At 42.8% G+C, this 22,435-nt stretch overlaps 1 protein-coding gene across 1 annotated transcript in view; it reads right to left on the reverse strand.

The window, feature by feature from the left end:
• GRB10 (growth factor receptor bound protein 10) overlaps positions 1-22,435 on the reverse strand; it is a 162,593-nt gene that overhangs the window by 112,928 nt on the left and 27,230 nt on the right. Inside the window, exon 2 of the mRNA XM_063083332.1 lies at positions 16,750-16,898. The gene's annotated coding sequence lies outside the window, so the exon portion shown is untranslated. The remainder of the gene's footprint in view (positions 1-16,749; positions 16,899-22,435) is intronic.

The raw sequence follows: 22,435 nt of genomic DNA on the forward strand, positions 1-22,435 counted from the left end.
ACCCAAGTGTCCATCGATGAATTAAAGGATAAACAAAATATAATATATACATACAATGGAATGTTATTTAGCCTTAAAAGGAATGAAATTCTGGTACATGCTACAACATGGATAAACCTTTAAAACATTGGTAAGTGAAATAAGCCATTCAAATAGCATATAATCCCACTTACATGAGGTACTTATTATTGTAAATATAAAACGTAGAATAGAGATCACAAGGGACTAGGGGCAAGAGAGAAGTGTTTAATAGGTACACAGTTTCTCTTCGGGATGATGAAAAAGTTCTTGAAATAGCAGCAATAATTACACATCATTGTGAATGTATTTAATTACACTGACTTGCACACCAAAACATGGTAAGAATGGTAAATTTTATGTTTTGTATAATTTACCCCAATTAAAAAAAATATTTGAAAACTGGCTATTCACTGAGCTTCCTTTAACAAAATTAACAACTTCTACTAAATTTTTAAATAAAACCATGAGATATAGTAGAATTTCTTAGGATGCCAAAGCTTGAAGATACATGAACCAGAGATTCCAAATAGCACTCCTGTACATTCAGACTGTTTTTTAAAATTAACACCGTCATGTCTGCTGTTCATTCTTGTTCCATCACTTGAAACTTGTTTACAGTTTTTCCATTTTGATTTATCTTGACCAACAATGCACTTTACCAGTTCTGTAACTCTATGTAAACCAGGAGGAGTCCGTGAGGTGAAATGTAACCCATCCAGCAAGCCCTCCATAAAATTATCTTGCCACCCATACCTGACAAAAACTAAAAGTTCTGTCATTACTGGAGCTCTTGTGAAGACTGAAAATTTGTACCACACCTGGACAAAAACCTCACTTCTAAATGTCCTACAGTTTTACAGATTGATGATCTGTTGTACTTCCTAAGAGTTCAGGTTCTAAATCATCAGCTGATTTATCAAAATAATGTGTTCTATATTCATAGATACTGAAGAACAGTTTTATAAGCTGTGTATTTATAAGCAGTTGTATATCTATAATGACAAAAATGACCAGTTTTTCTTTCTCATGACCAGTTGTAGAATGACTAAGAAATTATATCAGTAACTGTTGTCTTTTTTTCTTCCTTTGACTGAAGGGGCTTATTGACAAGTTCGGCTTGCTGTGTTGGTTTCACATGTCCTTTTAATACTGAAGGTTAGTTAAGACCCTCTGTAAGACTACCATCATAAATAATATATTGAAGTCTGTCAGTTTTGAGTTTTGAACTTATCACATATATTTAAATAATCTTCATTATACAGTCTGTACTTTTTTCTGTATTAGACCATCGTTCAGAAAAACGGTTCAGGCAAAGTCAAAAGCTTGCTGATTCTAAAATCAACATTTTCTTTAACAATGTCAATATTTACACTTCTGGATCCAGCCGCTGAACTTGAACATGCCTTTATTTTTTTGATTTTGTGTTTATTTTTATTTTTTCCATTTTAAGGGCAATTTGCACTCAAATTAAAATGATACAATTGTTGTAAACTTGAAAAATGTTGCGCCCAATAACATTTTTTCTTAAAAGTACATGGGGTGTTGGTGTTTCTCACTGAAATGCTAGAGACTTTGGCAGACTACAGATGACATTCTTAGGCTCTGCACATCTCAGCTAACTGCAAATTATGTTTATGGTGGATTTAAACCATAGAGCATTCACCCGCCCATCCGGATGATGGTCAAACTGACATTGCCTGCTAGAAAACTCAAATGCAGTACAGCAAGCAGACAGCCAGCTGACATCGTCTGACTGACCCACGCTCATGTTAGATAAATCTCGTGCGGCTTGACACATCTGCTCAGTGCATGCCCCGAATCCACGTAATCCTCTCTAATATTGCCTCTTTGTAGTTGGCATCAGTGTTGCCATTTCCACTGGGAGGACCCCACTCGCTCAGTACCCCTGATGCCTCCAAGCTCACTTGGCTGTCCAGTGCATGGAGACACTGGTCCACTGTCCTTTCTGTTTCTATCCCTCTTCACTTCTCAGCGCTCACCGTTCTTCTGGCTCAGGATCTGCAGCTGCTCCAGAACTGTTCCTGGCAAACTCTGTAGCTCTCTTACCCGTCTCTTTCTCTGACCTCCTCTTTTAGAAAAAACACAGTTCATCTGCTTAAATACAACAAGCCACTTCCAGGACCCTTGCACCCAAGAACCTCATGAGGCTGGAGAGATGTCCCGTTACTGTGCTAAATGGACCCTTTCTACATTTTATATAACCACAAATCCAAAATATGTCTTTAGTACTGCTGGGAAATTCTTCTATCCTTCCACAGGAAATCAACTTTGTACTCTCCAGAATGTCTGTTTCATACTTTCTCCTCTGTTGCCCTCGAATGCTGCCCCCACTGGCAGAACACTCGGATAATAACCGTGCACCAGACCCCTTCAGTGGACGCCTTCAACAGTGCTGGATCATCGCCCTGCTGTGTCATCTTCACAGCAACAACCAGCTCCTGACATCAATCTTATTTCACTTTTTAGATAGTTGCAAACTCCATCTTGCTCAAGAACTCAGTCTTGTTCCCTGCTATACCCAGAACAGCATATAGTCATATGGACTCAAGAAGAATTTGCTAACTAATAAGACTAAATAGTGTAATTGTTGATGGACAGGTTAAGTAATAAAATTTAATTTGAAATTACAAAGAGAACTTTTAGAGTCTTAAAATAAATCACTGCAGCATTTAAAAAAAAAAAAAAAAAACTATGTTCCATAGAAGCCAGAAGATCTTGCTCTTTATTAAAAATATAATCGAGCAACATTCATGATATATTAAGATAATTATGTGTAGAACTGAAAACAGAATATTTGCATTTTAAAACATAATAAAGGATAATGAGGAACTAATACTTTAAACATCAAACAGAACATAGAGAACAGACAAATGAAGAAACATTCAAAACAGAAACAATTTACAACAGAAGATAGGTGACGTAATAATATATGTCAACTGTCCAAGTCCCTCCTTTTCAGAATAGTATTCAAAAATATTCTAACATAACAAAAAATCCAAGGCAAGTTGAAATAGAAAAGCTTTAAAAAGAGAGCTAGAAAAGGGACAGGGCAGAATGTGTGAAGATTTAAAAACCAGACACAAACGCAAACTGAAAGCCGGGGAGGCAATGATGGCAAAGTATAATTTAGGATGAAAAATACTAATCCAAACTATAAAAGCAGAAGACCTTGATAAAACATAATTGGTAGCGAACGAAACAGCAGTAGGTCTTTATCCTCCAAATAGCCGAACATCAAAACACACAAATCTAAAATTGTAAGAATTGATGTTATACGGGTTGAATATCCCTTACATGAAATGCTTGGAACCAGAAGTGTTTTGGAATTCAGATTGTTTTTTGTTTTTGGAATATGTGCAGAATATATACCGATTGAGCATGTCTAATCTGAAAATCCAAAATCTGAAATGCTCCAATGAGCATTTCCTTGGAGCACCATGTGTGTGCTCAAAAGTTTTGGGTTTTAGAGCATTTCAAATTTTTGATTGTAATTAAAAAGTTTACACTGAAAAAAACGAAAACTATAATACCCTCAAGGTGAAACAGAAAAACTACTTATTGGAGACTTGGTTCATCACGTAGGGCAAAGGAAGGAATGCAACTGGGATAAAGAGAACACATCAGTGCACAATGAAATAGAATTAGTGGATATTTATGAAAAATTAGCATTTGCAAATATTTTGCAAACGTGTGAAATTATTTTTTAAAAAAATGCTAAACCACAAAGAATAGCAGTGCATTTTTCAAAAATGCAAAGATCTCTGGAGCTAAAGCAGCCCCAAAGGAGAAACCTGCCACGGACCACCTCCTCCCTGCCACATGAGACTGCACATGGGACTCAGGATGTCCAAGTGCTGAGATAGAACCGAAGGTGACGTGCCACGGGGCTCTACACTATGGCCAAATACAACAAAACTAGAAATTGGTAACATGTGTTTAAAAAAAAAAAAAAAAAAAAGTCAGCCACTTAAAAAACTGAAAACAAGATCTGGCCTAACTAACTGGTCCAAGGAGGAAATCGACATACAGTAATAGTCCCTAGACAATTAGGACAATGTGTCAAGGCAAATAAAATGAAACAAAATAAATATAGAGGAGGGAAACGAGTACCATGGCACTTGCATCTTTTATAAAAGAAAAAAGAAATTAAATGGACAGCATCGTAAAAATTTCCTTAAACCAGAAGGAAGGAGAGTCAAAAACAAATCAGAAAGCAAAACATAACAAAATCGATTAAAATCCAAGAAAGAAAATAAAACAAATTACTTAAAAACATACCTGAGGAAAACAATTTTATTTTTAAAAAAGGAAGGAAATATAATGATATTTTTTAAGCTTATAGTAATTTTATGGACATCGGTAAAGACATAAGTCTGGAAACTTCAATGAGACTATAATTTTTATTAAAAATATTTACCAAAATCAGAACAAACTAAAGCAAAAATCCTTAAAATAGAAAATACTGAAGATGAAACTGATTAAAACCCAACCTCCACCCACCTCCCCATATAAAGAAAGGCACAGACTTGGATGTTTTGACTAATCAATTACTATAACCTGTAGAGGGAGGAAAAAATGATTTCCAAGTATCTTTTTATAGCAGGCACTTGGCTAAGTGCTTTATATGTATTTGTCTATGTGTAAACACAAACACACACACATAGTATCCACTGTTATTATTCCCGCTGCTTATGGGAGGAAAATGAACAGCCTAGATGAAGGTCTCAGGACTACTAAGGGGACTTAATGGAGGTGCAAGAGCTCAGTCCAGAAGTCCATGTTCTTAACCTGAACCCCACAGTCCTGCGGTTTTCAAATTATGGCCCCCGGACAGACACTCATCAGAGGCATCCCTTGCAAGCTTGTTAAAATGCAAATCCTGGAACACTGACCTATAAACCAGAAATTCTGGGGGTGTCCTACAGAATGTGTTTTCACAAGTCAGTAAGTGATTCTACTGCACACTCAAGTTTGAGAATCACACTAAGCTAGTTCCATCTCTTGGGCTGCACTTTAAATCAACAGGAGAGTTTTTAAAACGCCAGGTGCCTGGGTTGGAGAGATGAGATTGTTTTGAGCTCCTCAGGTGTTTCCAAAGTTGAGAGCCACTGCTCGACTCTTTTCCTTAAATTATTGTTCTTTTTTAATGATGTTTGCAGGGGGGAAAGATTGGGAGAAAAATGCAGTAAAGCTCGAAAAAATCACATCTCACTTCCTGCATGCTAGGAAGGAGGCACCTCCTATGACTATGCCTTTTGACGTACAAAATACCATCAGTTAGTCAAAATGTGATAACGGAACCCTGAGGGCTAGATCCCTAACTGGAAGCTGTACCTGATATGTTTTCTGCCTCTTCAATACCTGTTACTTTTTTTCTATGCAAATATAAAGAATCCCTTTTAGAACCCCAGTTTCAGCTTTTCTTCCACAATGCATTGGTGGAAGAGAGAAGGCACAGATTAAATAGCTATTTTAATTACCTGCAGCAAAGAATGACCTCATTGCTTCAAAGGATGTGTTCTTAGGTACAAGGCTGTGTATTTGACCAGACGTACAAGAATGACCTTTGATTTTCTATTCTCAGTATTTTGAGAAAGACTTGTTTAGCATATTCTATTCAAATATCAATAGTCCCTTCCACCTAAGTGGTCTGGTCACCCTCCTGACAGAGAAGGGCAGATTTTCAAATTAACACGTGATTTCGAATCTGTTTTGACGGCTTTGAAATGCATGTGGAGGTCAGAGCATGTTGTGCTAAGCACAGTGCCACTTGATCATGGCCACTCTCTAGTGTGCCAGGGACAGACCCACCAACTGTGAGCACACAAAGGAGGGTAACCACCAAAAATACAAGCTGGGAGAACCCTCCTGCTGTTTTGCAAATCTTTCATTCATCCTCAGTTACTTACTCTCTTTCCCCACAACAGCATTGGGCGCTTTTTTCTACTACCTTAAACCTCCTCGATCCTTACTTCCCAGTGCTGGCTCCTCTCCCTGCAGAAATCTAGAGCTCCCCCGTCTTCCAGTTTACAGTCTCCACAGGCTCCATGGGGCCATTCCTGCCAGAGCTGACTCCTGCCCAAGTCTCTGCCTCCTGGTCACTCCACTGTCCATCCTTTACTCTCATCTCTGTGTCTAATCTCCTCCCCCACTCCTTCTTTCCCTTGGGCCTGGGGATATTTCTGTGCATCTCCCACATTACGAAGGAGGGAAGGAAGGAAGGGAGGAAAAGGAAGAGAGGGAAAGGTTCTCTTAACCATTTCCTCCTCTGTCTTTTGCAAACGCTGAGAAAGCATACATCCTTCTGCAAACATTGATAAAGCATACTATATTCTCAATCCACTGCCTCCAGCTCTTCAAATCAATACAGTCTCTCCAAAGCTCCAATCTCCCCAGCAATATTCTTTCCAAAGTTCTCCAAAGACCTTATGCACACGAGAATTCTCTCCACTGCTGTCTGGCTTCGCTGAAACTCTTCTTGATCCACACATGCTGATTAACCGTGGATCTTCCCCATTGTATTATGTTCAGGATTAGATTGTACCTAGATTGAAAGGATTATAATGAGTAAATATAGGCTTGGCTTTACAACAGCTAGAAATTGTGCAGAAAGGCAGTGAGCAATTCTATTATCTTTCAAACCTACTTGAAGCACTTCGAGTTTCCTTGGTGGTCTTTTCTCACTCTCATAGTCACCTGGCGGTGAATGCCACAAGGAGGAAGCGAGGCTGAGGAGGGATGCAGAATCAGCTCCCTGCCATAAGAGGCAGGTGTGGAACTGAACCTGGCCATGGCTTCAGAATCTTGCCTCTTGACGAGGAAACAGGAAGAGCAGAGCAGAAGTCTAGAGCAGGTTCCCAACAGTCCTTCCAAATCCACAAAACAGAAAGGGCTTTACAGCACAATAAGTTTGAGTTTTACACAGAGCCAAACTTTTACTTTCTTCCGACACTTCTTGGCACCTCTAATCTAGCAAGGCAGCTCTCTCAAGAGCAGAAGTGGGGGGAAGCACTTGTCAAACAGTTTTACCTTCTCTCCAACCCTGTGGGTTCTCTACTTCCCTCCTCTCCTGTTTCTCCCCATCACAGCTGAACCCACTGGGAGGCCTCTGCTTTAGTTCTGAAAGAAGCAGGGTGGGTGTCACCACCAGCACGGGAGCAGGGACAGAGAGCAGCAGGATCACCCCGGCTTCTCTGCTGAGAATCAGGGGCAGCTAGGCAAGGAGAGAAGCCGAGAATCCAGGGAGCAGAATCCTGTGCGCACGCCTCGGTGGATGCAGTTGAGGGAGACACTGTGGGTTCCGAATCCACTGGATAGGACATTTTAAAGAAAAATCAGAGTAAAGATCTTTGGTCTGAGCAAAGAGATGGAAGGCATTTGTGTGTCCTGCAATGGAAAAAGTGTGGGAGCAGCTGGGTGGGGTATATAACAGAGAGAAAACAGGACTAGTGAAATTTCTTCTGACCTCTGCAAGCTGCTATTAATAATACCAGGACCTCAGGGTGGGGAGGGAGGGATCTTCATTAACAATAGAACATATCACCCCTCCCATCCTTCATGGGGCCCTATGGATTCAGGTTAATTAAGGAAACACAATGCAGGAATTCAAGCAACACCAGCATTTCACTGTTGTAGCTAGACAGAGGCTGTTGGACCCCAGAGTGCTCCGGGAAATGGAGAATGGCTGGGGCATAGTGATAGCCACTTTAACCACACAGATTAAGGACAAACAACCTGTTTAGACAGCATGAGACTCATATAAAATATCTCCCCCTTCACCACCAAAATGGGAAAAAGCTACAGGGGCATTTCTTTCAGAACCCTTCCTTTATAAAGAGATGCTCAGTTAAAACACACATTAAATAAAAACTCATTCTTTCTAAAAAGTTGGAATGGGTCTAGACTCTATAATCTAGATGATGCTAAAATTCTTCAAACTGCAAAGTTCCAGATATTTACAAGTATGTTAATCTATTTTATATAAAATTTTGATTACAAAATTCTTAAATGTATGATTATGAAACAAAATTTTTAAGTTTTGTTTCCAAAAAATAGATTTTTATCTACTCTGTCCACACTAACCCTAAATTTACCAGTCACTATAAATAACCACCAGCGGTTTTTCTTGTAAAGTTTGCAAAATCTTCAGGATCTGTCACTCACAAAGCAACATTTTTTCCTTTATTGGTTTTAAAAACTGCAATAACTAAAAAAGTAATCATCTTCTGATGAAATCACCCACATCAGTCATGCACACTCGGGACCCTCAGTCATCAACTCATTTGTCTATGAAGTAATCCGTCAAAATAATCCTTGACAGTACAAAGAAAAGGGCACCTTTGAAATGTTACCCTCGCCTCCCCTCCATCCCATCTTAGGCCTAGAGCTCTGTTATTTCTGAAAGCATGAAATGCTTTAAATGTAGCTATTCAATCAGAGTTTGTACTTCTTATCATAAATCTCATCGCATGTTATTACATTCCTCCATCTTCTCTTAATTGAGACTGTAACTTAAAAAAAATTAATCCTTTCAACCTAGAATGGACTGTAACAGCCTGTGGATCCTGCAACTCCCTCGATAACTCTGTCGCCAGGCTGCTCCCACTCTTGGGAAGAAAAAAGGAAAGCCTATTTCTTGAAGACAGTTGGAATGTCTGGCCTTCAGATCATATACAGAAACACACACGAGCCCTCTGGCAGCTCTCCGTGGGGAAGCACCCCAAAATGAGCTCCCTTTGCTACCTTAGCAACCAAATTCCCTTGGGAGCTGCCAACACAGAAAGTTCTTTTGCAAAATTTATCTTCTTTTTTTTACCATAAGTGTCCCATAAGCTCTTTCTGAAGAGGTGAATTAGTTGCCAACACCGGATAAAGACCAAAGACAAAAAAAAAACAAACAAAAAAAGAAGTTGCCTGCTACACCTTTTCTTGTTTGCCACCTAAGCAGGTGCGCACAGGGAGCAGGTTTCTGTGGGTAGCCACTCTCCTCCCATGCGTCCATTTCAGGGCAATCCTGTTCAACAGAAGCCTCAATGATGACAACACATGTGGAGCCCGAGCTCTTGGGATGAGACATCTAGAAATGCTAGAATACGCTGTCGCACAAATCTAAATAACCAACAGCAGTCAAATATATAAGTATCATGTTTAGGCTTCCCACGCTCCAACATCTTGGAAGTCAAACAAGCCCGTGGGCGATGCTAGAACAGCTAGTTTTTACATCACAGAAGAGTTCCCGGTCTAACTACGCTGGCCACTTTAACGGGAGGGCAAAGACAGCAGACAGCTTGGAGAATGAATCCCCCCAGGCTCCAGAATTAAGTATGCACTGATCTCCAGGGTCCCAGAATAACTCGCTGGTGACTGAAGGATGGGCCCTCCTGGACTACAGTCTGGGTTGTCTGAAGGCAGCTCTCCCCAGAATCATCATCATCCACCTACAACATGAATGGAATCAATAAAATAAAGGTGGACTCTGATGATCCGCGGGGAGTTGGCCCCCAACACTGCAGAGGAGTCTCAGCAGGAATGAATGCGGGGGCGGATGCACATAGGTGTAGAGCCCGCTGACCTCCCTCTCTGTCTCGGTGCCTCGGCTCGCCTTGGACACTGTCTGCCTCACCACCCCTGCCCTGCTCTATCCCCGATTACTGGTAGTCCCACAGCCATGCCCCACACCAGACGCCCGGGACCTCAGTAGGAGGAGATCGAATCCAGAAGGAAGGACGACACATTCCTACATGCCTGGAAGGAAGTAAAAATACAGATTAAGAAAGAAATACAGAAGCTGTATGTGAAACAGTGAAAACCTGGAAACAACCCACATGTCGATCAGCAGGGGGATGGATGAGCCAGTGGTGTGCAGCTGTACAATGGAATACTAGTCAGCAGTAAAAAGGAGCCGACTGTTGATACATGTTTCAACACAGATTGAGAGAGGCCAGGCAACACACATTGATTCCCTGTATGCAACACTCTAGAAAATGGAAAAAAATCCATAGTGAGAGAAAACAGATCAGGGAAAGGTGGGAGGGAGGGCTACAAAAGGGCACAAGGAAATTTTGGAGGGTGATGAATATTTTTGTTACCTTGACTGCTTGGTGATATCTTCACATATGTCAAACACATCAAACTGCACATCCTGGTTTTAATGTGTGCTTCCGTTTAAAGACACCTTGCTTAAAATATTACATTGGGTTAACATTGAACCCATGGCCAAGAGCACTGTAACTCATGCCTAAACAAAGGTCAACACATATTTTCTCCGTGAGGCATATTACAGTCTTTCTGAGCTTAAGAACACTTCAGCATTGTGTTTGGGGGCCATTTTAAACAGCAAAAGCACAATAAGGTGAAAAATGTGGCACCAAATAGACCACAAAAGGGACATGTGTTTACAGTCTGAGAGCCGTGTCCAACTTCTGCCAGGAAAGTGTGTGTTTCTTGCTGCTCAATGCATGCCCAGGAACGGTCACGAAAGTGCAGCAGGTCTGGATGTGGGGTTACAAATACATGTTAGCAAGTAGGCAAATTCACAGTATGGGATCCTTAAATAGTGAGGACCAGTTGTATTTAACTTCTTTTTGACTTGGTGTCCTCAACTCTAAAATGGAGAGGAGGGGATTGCTACATCTTGGGACTGCTGTTAAGATCAAGTGAGTTCCCCCACAGAATCACCCAGAATAGCACCTAGCATGTATGAAATACATAATTAGCTGGCGTTTTACTGAGGTCATTCGTATTATGATTATCCGGTCTCTACACCCACAGCAGTCTGCACCTCCTCTTTTCACAGAGCATACACTCTCTGCATCATTAGCTACTGTCCTGTAGACCACTCCCAACATCTGTGAACATGCCGAGGATGAAAAACATATTCCGCGACATCAGGAGCCTCACACAGAAGTTGTGCCTGAGCTGAGGCTGCTGGGTTTTGATTGCTCTAGCTTATTATAAACACCATACTAACCGCTTTTGATTTGTAGTACACTGTCCAAATGTAACTTTGGCACTTTCACTGCCAAAAAAAAACCATTAAGCTTCAAGATAATAATAATGCCCATTACCTTATCCCTAAATACTCAAATACCTAAAATTGCCAGAAATTTATCAATACTTAACTAATATTCCAATATGATTTCAGGTCACATGAGAAACTCTTGCTTTGTAGATATACTGGGAGTCACCAAAATTAAGGTACCAAGATTTCCTGAGTAGCAATTAGATCTTTCCCAAATTCTAACAGAAATAATGGCAAGAAATTGCTGCTTTAGGTTTGAAGTCTACAGAATAATGGCAAAGTGATGGACTAGCAACTTGGAAAACAACAGGAGACTCACAAGTTATCAGCCATTGAAAGAATACTGAGCCATAATTCTTTTAATTTAGGTAAGTACTGGACTTTTAAAAGTTGTCCACTTCACTTTACAAGTATTTGGCTTCTAACAGTATTGATGGAATTCTGATAATTATTTCCATCTTGTGGCTGAAACTTGTTAAGGAGCCAAACGACAAATCTCCAACCCTCCTCCTAAAACTCAATGACTACAGGGGAATAAAAGCTTTCAAATAGGAAACTTCAAAAGCCAAAGTGGAGATTTTTAGTTTTAGCCAAGAAGGAGTAGCCTCATTCCTCCCAGGTCCTGCTAAAAACCCTGGACATGGCACAACAACCAGCAAAAACCCTAAAAATTGGAAAGAAGAAGGCAGACTGCACCCACCATTGTTTCAGGGAGCTGGGTAGGGAGCTAATTTTCCACCCCTCTCCCAGCCCCTGATGCACACATGCAGGCAGTAACACTCCGATCCCCGGCATGGTGTCTGCAGGCTGAGTGAGAGCTGATCTTCTGTCCCCAGTAACCCAATTCCACTGCAGGGGAAAAGCCAGTGGGAGCCAGCGGGGAGCTGAGTCTACCCCCCTGCCTCCAGCATCAATGAGGGGAACAAGGTACGGACAGGCAGGGCTGGCTAGCATATGCCACCATGACACCACAACACATGAGGACCCTCCACCTCCACTGCCCCCACCTCTACCCAGTGTCAGGAGGGTCCATGTGGAGCTGAGTCTCCACCCCCATCCCACAGCACACAAGGACCCTCCACCTCCACCTCCACTGTCCCCACCATCACTGGTGTCAGTCGGGCCCACCAGGGAGCTGAAGACCCACCCCCACTCAGACCTACACGCTCCAGGTCAACAGGGAAACTGCCTGCTAAGAAGAAGATTAAATAAAATCCAGACACTCACATTTTAATGTCCCCAAATGTCTAGGATACCACAGGACATCACCTTTCAGATCAAGAACAAGGATAATAGCAACTTGAAAGAGAAAACACCATCAACAGATGCCAACCCTGAGATGACACAGAGGTTGGAATTACCAGACAAGGACTGCTCAGCAGCTGTGGAACATGTGCTCCTTCAGAAATGTGGACACCCTTGAAACAGAGGAGGGATGAAGGGCTACATCTCTCAAGTTACTCACAAGCAGAATGAGAGATTATTTTTCTTCCCTCAATTTTAGTAACTTTCAGATTCCTTGGATCAGTGGATAGTGTGCTAAGACCCCAGCACATCTGGAACCAACACAGCTAACAATGCAACCAGATACTTATTGAGCTCCTGCCTCATGCGAGGTATCATGCCAGCTGATCAGGAACACCGAGATGAATGACCCATGATCCTTGCTCTCCAAGGCAATCCAGCAAGGGAGAGAGGCTTGCACAAAACCACCAGGTCCTGGGAGAGAGATGTATAGCTGGACACAGGAAGCTCAAAGGTCCCCAAATAGATTTAACTCAAATTTTGTATTCTCCATAGGAGAACACAGACTCCACCAAGGGAACGTGAGAATGCTTACCTAGGGAGTGGACAACAGCAACAGTTAATGTGGGAAATGAGGGACATAAGAGCAGAGAAGAATGAACAGGAGAATCAGGCGGTTTATTGTTTGAGAAGCTAGAGACAAGAGGATGTCAAGAAAGGAGGAGAGATGCATCATTAAGATATGTAAGGGTTTTGTGAAGATCAGAGCAGTTGTGTGGTATAACTGTTGTGATTTTCTGCCCTTGGAAAGAGAAAGGCAGAAGTTGCAACATCTTTAGATAGATTCTGAGCATGTTCTGAGCAAAAATGATCACCAGTGCAACCGGACAGAGGTGATTTCTACCCTTGGCAAAGCTCTGTCTTGCTAAATCAGACGGGCACCTCTGCCTACATCTCAAGGGTCACTCTCCCATCATAAGTAAGGGCCAGTGGGAGCCACACCATCCCCGAGCTGGGAACATTTACCCGAGGTTGAGCCCTGCATGTGGGAGCTGCTGCTGTGGATACTGTGCTCAGGGATGGGACGCTCTGAACCTGTCAACCTCTAAAAACTCTCCTATGAGTACAAAATAAGCACAGAGGATAGCTAAGCTGTGGTCCCCAAGGAGTCACAGGCCTGATGGAAACTCTCAGGGGCCTCTTTGGGTTCATGAGTGGGAGAAGAGGCAATGGAACGATTAAGAACATTTGTGCCTCTCTCTCCCCACCATGACCCCAAACAAACAGAGCTAACAGCGGGAGAGTTGCTCTAATGCCCAGCTGACCCTCCACTGTGTGTCCCCCGTGGCCCTGTTCCTAAGGGTCTACAATTCCCACCATGGATTTGCCCACATCCAGGCCTGGGTGCCCTGGTCTGAGATACTGTGCAAACCAAAGCTGGTTCTGACAATACATGGTTCCTCTCAGGCCCTTTCATTTGTTTTATAGCATCTTTCTAAAACCAAGGGGACTGGGCTTCAACTGTTAGGTCAAACAGAAAATGAATTCTTATCTTTCTGCTAAAAACACACTCCGCGCTTGCAGAGTCTGAGCCATCTTGTAGACCACAGTACCCCCAGAGTCTAAGATGGTGCCTGGTACTAAATGGGTGCTCACTAAGAATTTACAGAATGAATAGGAAAAAAGTTAGGAAAGCAAGAACTAATCCACTAATGGTTTCAATCAAACACGTTCTACAACATACTCAAGTTAGCTGAGTCCAGCTTCAGGCCAGATTTATTCTCTTTAACACTGGCATTCATCACAGATGCTTGGGGAGTCCCACCCAGTGCCCCAACAAGGTTGGCACAGCCTTGGAGAGGATGCACCTTCCAGTGTGTGGAGCCCACAGTCCACCCCCTGCTACCTCCATGTCTCCATCAGACCATGTTTTAGTAACTGTCTGGCCAATTAAGGGTACAGTGTGTAGCTGTGGGATAAATCAACACAAAGTGGCTTCTTAAATGTCCAATACTTTTGACCTTGAACTCATCGCAGCATGACAGCTCTCTCAGTGGCCATAAGAAGAGACAAGAGCACTCACGTTCACTTTCCAACCATCTCCCAGAGCCAGGGAGCTCCAGGCCCTGCAAGTTCACCTGATGGATGTGAGGGCGTCCACATGAAAGTCCCATGTCAAGATGCAACCAAAAAAGTCTTCACCAGGGCACCCCTTGTTCAATACCCATTCATCCCTCTAGGAACTTAAACTCATCAAATGGGGTGACATACAGCTACAAACCCAGCTCCCCACTTGCAGAAGACAGCTGACACCCGCCACCCCACCATGCCTTCTACACTAGAGGACCCCACTTCTTAAGCTGCCATTAACAGATTTTAATCCCCAAACAGGAAGATTAGCTATGAAACAAGGCTTCAATTCAGTGCTGTGAACATGTCAAGTGGTCCCTGATCAGGCTATCGGAGTTCACAGAGCTCCCTTGGAATGACATAGCGGGAGAGAAAGGACGAGAGGTAAAGGCTGGTGTGAGGACTCCAGAAGAGGGAATGGGATGGGCAGGGATGGCTTTTTTTTTTTTTTTTTTTTTTTTGCCATTTTCAGATGTGTCTCTTCTGTACTGTAGAGGCTGGCCAGAAACAGAAATGGTCCCAAACCTCCAGGAATCTCAGCATCACTCACAATAAACCTGTGTCAGGGATAAAGAATTCGTGACTGCACAAAGGAGCAGATGGGTCCCTTCGAAGCCTTCCAACTCAATATTGCAGAGTTGCCTTCCTTCAGCACAAACACCTGTGTGACATTTCACAGACTACACTGTCCACAATGAGATGCCTTGTACTGTAGCCCCGGGTCTCCAACACTGAAAAGGTAAAAGTTACAAGAAGCCAGAAAATGACTATTTTCTCTAAAATTCATTCTGATATAGAGCCGCCTTGTTACCTTCCCTCCCCTAGGCTGTGAGAAAGAGAGTAAAGGGCCTCTGTTTTACAAAAAACGATCCATCCCAACAGCCCCATATGTTCCCCCAGGAGGGCGGTGGCGGCGTGGACAGGTCACAGTCCATGGGAAGCAGCTTCCTGGGTGAGATCAGGGCGGGGTGGCCAGCACCAGCTCCTCTTCCTCCCGGGTGAGACCAGGGCGGGGTGGCCAGCACCAACTCCTCCTCCTCGCTGCTGCAGGAGCTCGAGCTGTGAAGGCACTCTGTTGCACAGGGAAAAACTCACCTGAACGCTGGCTCCCTACAGCGAAGCAGAAAAACATCTCCAGGGGCTCTTTCTGAATTTAGAGTAGGATATTTATAATGTTACTCAGCATCTAACAGCCCATCCTTCCTGTGATGTTCATAAAACATTCATATGTTGAAGCCTTAACCTCAGTGTGACTGTATTTAGAGTTAGGGTCTGCACAAAGGTAATTAAGTTAAAATGAGGTCTTTTGGGTAGTCCTTAATTCAAAATGACTGGCATCTTTATAAGAAGAAGAAATTAGGACACAGACACGCACAGAGGGATGACTGTGTGGGGACACAGTGAGAAGGTGGCCATCTACAAACCAAGGAGCAAAGCCTCAGGAGGAACCAACCCCTCCTGCACCTCAGTCTCAGACTTCCAGCCTGCAGAACACTGAGAAATAAATGTCATGTTTAGCCACCAGTCTGTGGAACTTTGTCACGGCAGCCTGAGCTGACTAATACCCATTGCAACAGCCACCATCCCCACCCTGGGTCAAAGGCCAGAGCAGGCCCAGCTGCTGGAAGGCTGTCTGGCCTCAGCCCTCTGATTGCAGTCCTGGCTGCACCTCCAATTCATATCTCGGACCCGCCTCCAATGCTGTAAGAACCCCACGCCCAGGGCCACCCAGGACCAAAGAGAAGGTCCATTCCCAGAAAGGGCCTTCCAGGCTGATGCGCTGAGGGGCAGGGTGCCAACACCTGTCCCAGACCTTCATTATTTACGCAGATCCCAATCTCAGCACTAAAGGTAGGGGCAGAGAGATACACCCCATGTTAGAAAAGGAGGCAGAGGTCAAGACACTCTCCCGTTCCATCCTGGCCCACCTTCACAAACAGCAGCTAGCAACTCTTGATGTTCACAGTGTGAAGGGGCCCAGAGCAGCCCCCACTTTACGGAAGGGCTTGAGGACACCTACGAGGGCCAGGAGCCTGCCCACATGGGGCGGGGTCTGTAGAGACTGGCTCAAGCCGGGACCAGGCTCTCCTGTCCCCACCTATCACAGCTCGGTGTTCTTGGGTAGAGCAGAGCCTAGGAGGAGAAGAGGACAGAGAGAGAAGCTCCCTTTGGGCACACTGTAACAAAGGATGGAGAGGTATGCTTCTGGTCAGTGACAGGCATGTATGAAACTCACCTTACTCAGTACTTAGCAGACAACTCTCCTGCAAAGAAAGGCACTATCTATTGGTGAAAACACACACACGACTCACCTGTCAGAAGATGGCTCAGTGGCTCCGAATGACAAAGCAACCGCACTAGTGTCAGCGAGAGGACCCAGGTGAGGACTGGGCCACTGGTCACTGGGCCGCCACTCCCTGCAGCTGCCTCTTCCTGCTCAGCATTGTAGTCAGCTCCAAAGCTGGAAAGTCAAAGAGGCCATCACTGAACTCACATTGAACCTGTACAAACTTGAATGCATGCTCTGTGCCCACAACTAAGATTTTTTAAATGGACATAAAAATTTATTTTTCAAGGAGATCTATAAGACTCTTACCAAGAAAAAAAACCAAGAAGGTAAGTCTACAAGAAGCAGGTTTCTAGTTGCCATGTCTACTAATGGCAGGGACAAATGCCTAAAGATACCAGAGGATGGCAGGGTAGACACCCAGGCTCCCAGCTCACTACATGTCTCCCCTGTCCCTAACCAAGTGAACCCCAAGGCAGGCAGGGTAAGGAGCACACAGACCCCTGCCCTCCTGCAAGGTAAAGTTTACCTAGAATTCATGTTTGGAGCCCAGATCAAAGCACATGTGTACTTCTCAGGGTCCTCCCAGGGTACAACCCTCAGAAATCTGCCTCTGTCTCAGACCAGGAGCCACAACAATGCCCAGCGTCACTACAGCGGAGACCCCGCTGGGCAGAGAACGACATGCAGGGCGTGGTGCACGCGTGTTCTAAGGGAGGGGTGCATGCCTGGCGTTCCAGTCCCGGCTTTGTGACCTACTTCGATTCACTTATTCATGTCTCATGTACTGAAGGCCTGAGGTGAAGAAGAGGGTATCTTCTCTCAAAGCTTTTATGAGGATTAAGTGAGTTGATACATATAAAAAGACAGGATCCAACATATAGTAAACGTTAAACAAATACGAATTATCATTATCTATGCCATGACAAAGAGTTCCCCTATTGTCAAATGTAAAACACACTAGTCACCTGCAAGCTGTAAAGCTTGCTGATATTTAGAGGGAATGTTGATCTTTTTAGGACCAAAGGGGGAGATACATAATACATGACCATTTGACTGTTCAAAGCTGAACATCACCTGTATATGCAAAGGCATTTTATTAAGAGCACCTACTTTAACCCTCTCAAAGAGCTTGAAAGTTTGAAAAGTATCATGATGATTATGTAGATTGGAATATTTCTAAATTCTAGAAGCTAAGTGGAACACAAGTTAAAAAACTAGGTGCATGGTCAAACAATTACAAGGGTCTTTGAAAGGGCAATGGGCCTGAACACTGGGAAATGGACTGAAGGTCACCTTGACACCGGCTTACATATCACTTCTGATCCTCACATCCTGAGCTGTTTCCCATCTTCAGAGAACCTAGACTTTTCCTGGATTCTAATTCCAATGCCCCAGACCACTTCCCAGCGCCATTTTCAGGCATGTGCCTTCAAATTCAAAACACACACTTGTGAGGTTTGTTTTTGTAATGGGCACAATAAATTAATCTGTAATTAAGGTCAAATGAAATATAGTTGTCCTGTCAAACTGATTACCACTGGACCCATTTTTGTCTGTTTTCAAAAATGTTGATATTGAACTTTACAACGGACAAAACAAAGACGATACAACTTTTGAACCTGATCAACTGAAAAGAGTTACTAAGACACAATAACCCTGCAACAATCTCAGTACCAACCAACAGCACACCACTCGGTGCTGTTCACAATAACCCCATCTAGCACCTACATCCAGCACCCTGCTGCCCCCAGGTGCGGAGCGGCACGCTTCCTGTGCTGACCTGATCACTGGACGGGCACCGTCAGAGTCCAAGTGGAATCCACTCACAGTCAGGAGAGTGCCGCTCAGGCATTTTACAGTCAGACACGACATACACTCAAGTTCTTAAAGAACATACTAACCTGGGCGAAAATAAATAATTTCTTAACTTACTTCCAAAATATTTCAGAAACAAACGGCCTCTTGATTCCTGTTTAGTATCTTTGATATCTTCTAAAACTTCCTGAGCTAATATAAAGTTTTCCTTCTGTTTATCTTTCTCACACTAAATATTTAGAGTCATAACAGTGACTATTTAGACACTCAACAAATCCCAACTTTCATGACAAGAGTATTCAGCCTGTTTGGCCAGACAGCTCTGGAGTGAAGTCTGGGCCTTCTCAAAAGGAGACAGAATACCTTTAACTAAAAAAACAAAAAAAATAAAAATTTAAACTCCACGTTGTACCAATATCAGAGACTACTGCATTTCCACAGACAGAGTAAGAGGGTACTTTATAAAGACGAACTGAGAAATAGGTGAATAAAATGGAATTGAAGAAAAGGCAAATTTCTAAAAAGTAACTATAAAATGTTAGAATGCAATAGCCAGAACCTGTGGACAGCTTAAAGCTGAATCAACGATTAAATAGAAAAGCCACACTTCCCACCACCTTTATCAGGTACTCTATCAGGCACCTTCAGAGGTCATGCAAATCTAGCTGCCACAGTCCCTTCCTGGGGAAGAAAATTCAGTCAAGTGCTGTGTAATGGTGCTTGGGTCAATGAAGGACCTCATATACAGCGGTGGTCGCTTAGGATTAGAATGGAGCCGGAAAAATCCTACCGCCTAGTGACGTCCTAGCGCAAGGCACTGCTCACCCATAATGCTTGTGTAAACAAGTCTGCTGCACTGCTATTTTAAAAACAGAAAAAGCTTCCAGAATAAGGATATAAAGTTTTTTGCACAGTTGTATGGTGTGTCTGTGTTTTAAGCTGTTGCTACAAGAGTCAAAAAGTCAAAAAAATTAAAAAGTTCATAAATTTAAAAAGGTACAATAAGCCAAGTTTAATTTATTATTAAAGGAAGAAAAATATCTTTCATAAATTAGTATAGCCTAAGTGTAGAGTGCCTATAGCCTACAGTGTGTGCAGTAGTGTCCTGGGCTTTATTCACTTTCCATCACTCACTGACCACCCAGAGCAACTCCCAGTCCTGCAAGCTCCATCCATGGTCAGTGCCTTATACAGGTACACCATTTGTTATATTTTATACCATATTTTTACTGTACCCTTTCTATGTTTAGATATGTTTGATACACAAATACTTACCATTGGGTTACAATTGCCCACAGTATTCATACAGTAACATGTTATACAGGGCTGCCGCCTAGGAGAAATACGCTACCCCATATAGCTTAGGTGTGCAGTAGGCTATACCATCTAGGTTTGTGTAGTACATGCTATGATGTTTGCACAACAACAAAATCACCTGACATGTTTCTCAGAATATATGCCTGTCATTAAGTGACACATGACTGCAGAACCTGAGGCCAAAGGAAGTTAAAGCTCAGGAACCATTCCCACCTCTATGCCAACACCACATGTTACATCACCAAACACAAGGAAAACGTGGAGCAACAACTCAGTCGTGACGGTCACAGTCCCTGGCCCAACCCCAGGACGGCCCCTCCCTAGATGGCTTGTCCACCACAGATGCCAGGAGATCTCCTGAGACATGAGGGTGGCCATGGGGCAGAGCGCCGCCACCCCAGAAGGCTTCTGCGCTGGCCGCCATCACTGAAACTGACAAAACCTAACCATAATGTATAATGGGCCAGACCCCACCTAGGTCTCAAGTGCAGGGTGAAGCAGGACCAACAACCCTAGCAATCCGCACCATGGGGCTGCCAGGAGCCACCAACCAGGCAAGCACAAGGATTGGTCAGCCATAGAAAACCTTCCCGGCCACAAAAACCAGGAAGAGGCAAGATGCTTCTTTCTAAAAAGTAGTCAAAAGTCAACAGAGCATGAGGGACAGGATGAACTTACGAAGGGGAGACATCCCAATAAACCCACTAGAAATTGAAAAAACCATAAGCTGAAAATGCATTTAATACACCTAACCTGCCGAACATCACAGCTTAGCCTAGCCTGCCTTAAACGTGCTCAGAACACTTATGTTAGCCTAGAACTGCGCAAAACCATCTCACACAAAGCCTATTTTATAATATAGTGGTGGCTATCTCATGCAATTTATTGAATACTGTACAGAAAGAGGAAAACAGAACAGTCGTATGGGTACTCTTACACTTTCTACTCAATACCTATTGCTTTGGCACCATTGTAAAGTGGAAAAATCATTAAGTCAAACCATCGTAAGTTGGGGACTGTCTGTACGTACATACACTTTTACAGTAACTAATCAGCAAGCAGACAGAAAACACCTCATTCACAACAGTTTGTATACATTTATGTGCATATTTGTGTCCACTCTTAACAATAGCCCTGTACAAACTATAGAATATCACAACATTTACTTGAGAGACATAAAAAGACCTGAATGAGTGGAAACATGCTAAATTCCTCAACGGAAGATTAAACATCACAAGGATTTCAATTCTCTTAAAAGTAATTACTTTAAAAATTAGGCCTGACCAGTTAGCTCAGCTGGTTAGAGCACAGTGTTGATAACACCAGGGTCAAGGGTTAGATCCACATACTGGCCAGCTGCCCAAAAAACACATAAATAAAATAATTTTATTAATGAAATGTAGTATCGATCTAAAGTCAAGTAGAATTTTTTCTTGGAACCCAATGGAATAATTCCAAAATAGACAAAATAAAATAAATGGTAAGACAATTAACCATAGAGCATTAAGGGAGAATTACCATCTGCACAAGTAAAATATACCCTAAAGCAAAAGTAATTCAACTGCTGTGGTAATGGCACAAAAATAAGTACATGCTACTGTTCATCAGGAAGAGCTGAGTTTACGAATATGACTGTGAGCACGTTCACCAGAACACCACGCACTACATGAACGACACTTAGACACTTAGACAAGTGTGGGTATGCACCTTCCCTCCTGCATAACCTGGCACACGGGAGCCACAGGACTGGAAACCCAAGGATCCCAGCCTTTCCTAACCCTGCAGAGGATGCAACCCCAGATGACTACAGTGACAACTGCAGCAATCTCAACTGACAACCTTTGTACATCAGACATCTTATCCGATGCTTTAAAATCGCTTGTAAGGATATTTAGAAGATCATATTAAAAGGAGTAAAGATATGTGAGACCTACAATAAAACATGCAAAGATTAATGCTTCTTGATTAAGAACAACTAAACACTATCAATCCTTTGAGGCAGAATTGTTACCCCCACTCTACTGATGAAGAAACCAAGGCTGGAAGACAGTAAGTTCTTGCCAAGGTCACGCAGCTAATAAATGGCACAGCCAAGATTCAAGTCAACAAATATTTGAATGTTTGAATTCACGCCACCTACTTTCGGATTTTTATAAAATATCATTTGTACAATAAGGAAAAAAAGAATAGAAAACTTTTGCAATTATTGTAAGGTTTCTCTTCATTCTCATTCTTTCGATCACTTATTTGGAGCATATTTTATTACTTCCTTTTACAGAAAGGAGGCCAAAGAGTGTGCCTGAAATCCAAAGAACATAAGATAAAAAAAAAAAAAAAAAAAAAAATGTTTAAAGAAAATCCCCTGCTTGCTGATAATTACAGACTTTAGTGAACATTCTTCACCTGATAAAAGGCATCTGCCAGAAGCTTCCAGCAGGCAGGCAAGCAGCACCCTTGCCTTAAAATTAGACCAGGAAGCCCACATAGCATTAGCTGTAACTATTCCAGGGTCCCAGGCATACACAGTGAAATACGAAACAGAAATAAGGAGTAAATGTTGAGTAGAAAAAGATCTT

The sequence above is a fragment of the Cynocephalus volans genome, chromosome 2, assembly GCF_027409185.1.
Source record: "Cynocephalus volans isolate mCynVol1 chromosome 2, mCynVol1.pri, whole genome shotgun sequence".
Taxonomy (NCBI): domain Eukaryota; kingdom Metazoa; phylum Chordata; class Mammalia; order Dermoptera; family Cynocephalidae; genus Cynocephalus; species Cynocephalus volans.